Raw genomic sequence first — 3014 nt, 5'->3', positions numbered from 1 at the left:
GGTTTGGAGGGTTCCCAAGTTGCAAATGGATGGTGGAATCTTTCCATTCAAGTTGTTAGAATGTAGTACGAAATTAACCACCCTTGATTGATTTACAAATGTTGATGGTATTGGACCTGAAAGTTTACTATATGAGGTTTCAATTTTGAGCAATTAGGAAATCTATGGTTGTCATAAATAAATAATGCATTATAGTACTAAAAGGTGTGATCCATTGCTAAGTGTATTAAAAATGTCAAAACGATGATATTAAAATATCAACATAAACTTAGTTGACATTTTAATACACTGTGTCGGCATCAATATTTAAAACATTTTAACGTCATCGTGTTGACATTGTTAATACAATGCATTGATGAATTAACAGAGTTGCACCTTAAGAAAGTTACAAATATAACACATCCCAGAGTACTAATAACCAATTCCTATTGCACACTGATGTCACTTTTAGATACAAAATAGTTCATTTTTAAAACGAAATGTGTATAAATCAACATGCATTTTCCAATACATTTGATTTTCTTCATTCCCTTTTGATCCAACTACATTTCATGCATTAATGAAATGGACAAGAATTTATATAACCAACATTATCAAAGAGCAAACTGAGATAGGAAATCATATCATACCGCTTAGATTATTTTCGTGAATCCACAATTTTTGAATGGTTGTGTTACCAATTTCTCTCGGCAGTGACCCACTAAGTCGATTGCTTCCGAGGTTCAATTCCAATAAATTATTGAGAAGAAATATTTCTTTTGGAATTTCACCTGTGAGATTATACAGTATACAAACATAATTTTATTTTTGAATATTATTAAAACATGTTACACAATACTATAATTTAAGAAAGAGAAAATATCATACCGCTTAATTTATTACTATAAAGCAATAAATAAGAAAGGGATGTCATGTTCCCCATTTCCTTGATCCATTGTTCAGAAAGTTGTAATTCAACTGGAGCTCCCACAAATTAACAAGACGACCCAACTCTTTTGGTATAGGACCTGCAAGAATTTAACACCATGAAAATTCAGAGTAAAAATAACATGTGATGTAGATGATCCATTCATGTTGACAAAAAATTGATCTTCACAAATTTAGTAGCAATAAGCACAACGAAAGTTGACGGAAGAGAGGAAAGGTTGGAATCGTACCACTTAAAGCATTATTGGCAAGATATATTGATAGAACCTCGTTCTATCGGGATTGAGCAAACCGTTTGTAACAAGAACAAAAGGAAGATAAACCTAGTTGAAGTACTAGGGTTTCGGAACCAAGAATGAGAATAGAAGTTAATTCATATTTCTCAATGATCATTATGCTAAACAAATGACTAATTTATAGAATCTATATTACTCAATAACATAAATGTAAAAAGATACGGACTAAGGATTTGTGATTGATGCACAAAATCCCTAGACTTAGAAAAGAGATATCTTGTGATATCGTTGGGATTTGGCAGGTTGTGAATCTAGGGTATCCTTGCTGGGCTGGGCTGCTTGAGATTGTTGTCGACGGGCTGATAGGGTGAGCATGGTTGGATGGACTCGAGTCCGAGTCCCTATCAACTCCCCCGCGGTTAAAATCCACCTTGCCCTCAAGGTGGAAGTCAAAATAGTTGCGAAGAACATTGATAGGATGTGGAGCTGCCAGGTGGTGGCGAGAAGAGTATAATGTGAGCATAATTGGTGTCCAGCTTCTTGCTTCTCAATATCTAGGACTAATTTTCGGGTTATAAAATTTTGCATTAAATGCCTTAAATGCTATGATATGTGGATTAGTTGATGAGTAATTAATTGCATGGTGTCTTTGTGACCTAATTGCGTATGAGAATTGAGATTGAGTTGAATAGTCAACTTGTTGAAATGTTGACGTGGCTATTGAATAGTCAAAGATGGGGAAAATATGACGTGGCCGTTGAAAGGTCAATGCGTTGAGAAAATGAAGTGAAAGTGAAGAAATGATTGATTTGGTGTGAATATTTGATGCGGAGTAATATAATTGTGGTTAATTATTTTCCTAAGGGATGAATGAGAATTAAATAGGAGCATTATTTAATCATGTGGAATTTTCAACCCTCCTATTAATTGGAAAGAAATCCTATTTTTCTTGGATTTAATTATTGCTTGGGATAATTATCCGAATTAAATCCAAAGTACGATTATTCCTTATTTGTTGATGAGGTTTTCGAAACCTCTGATTCTCCATGAGATTTTCGAAAATCTCATATATTGTCGGAGAATGGATTATTTATATTATTTGATCTCTTATTTATTCTATTCCATGAATAAATATAAATATGCTAGAATATCCTACCATATCTTGCCATATCTAAGAAGATATTGCCATATCCTAACTAAATTAGGATTTGAAATTAAATCCCTTGTGAGATAGGCATAAAAATCGCCTACTACTATTATTTGGAGAGGATTTAATTAATTATTCTGCTCCGTGATATATTATTCTACTCCGTGAAATATTTGAATTTAATTATAGGCTAATTAAATAGCCTATAATTTTCGAAATTCCCCTTTCTTCTCAACCAAAATAACGCCAACTACTATCAAATCTCTCCATATCTTCTCAAATCTTTAATTTATTTAATTAAAGATATTATTTTGGCACTCTATAAATACATGGGAGATCCTAAACCCTAGCAACATAAATCACGCCTCCCACTCCCCCAATATTTTCGAAAATCTCTCCCCACTCTCTCCAAAATTTCTTCTACTTTTCTTCAAGAATTCTTCATCAATTGAGAAGAATCCAAGTTGAAGTTCAAGATTTTATTGAAGAATCAATGCCATAACTTGTTTCTACCGATTGTTCTTTTGCAAAAGGTACTTTAATTTTTGATCTTCTCTTCTTCTACCGATTAATCGGTGTTCTTGAGTCCACATGCATTTAGATTAAGAGGAGGAAAATTAAATTGATGAATTTTGGGATACATGTGTGAGTGTGTGTGTGCGTGACCATGTGTGTGTGTGCACGCCTCGGTCGGCGTGCACATG

This window comes from Salvia hispanica, chromosome 1 (genome assembly GCF_023119035.1).
Source record: "Salvia hispanica cultivar TCC Black 2014 chromosome 1, UniMelb_Shisp_WGS_1.0, whole genome shotgun sequence".
NCBI classification, from domain to species: Eukaryota; Viridiplantae; Streptophyta; class Magnoliopsida; order Lamiales; family Lamiaceae; genus Salvia; species Salvia hispanica.
This window is presented reverse-complemented; position numbering follows the sequence as displayed.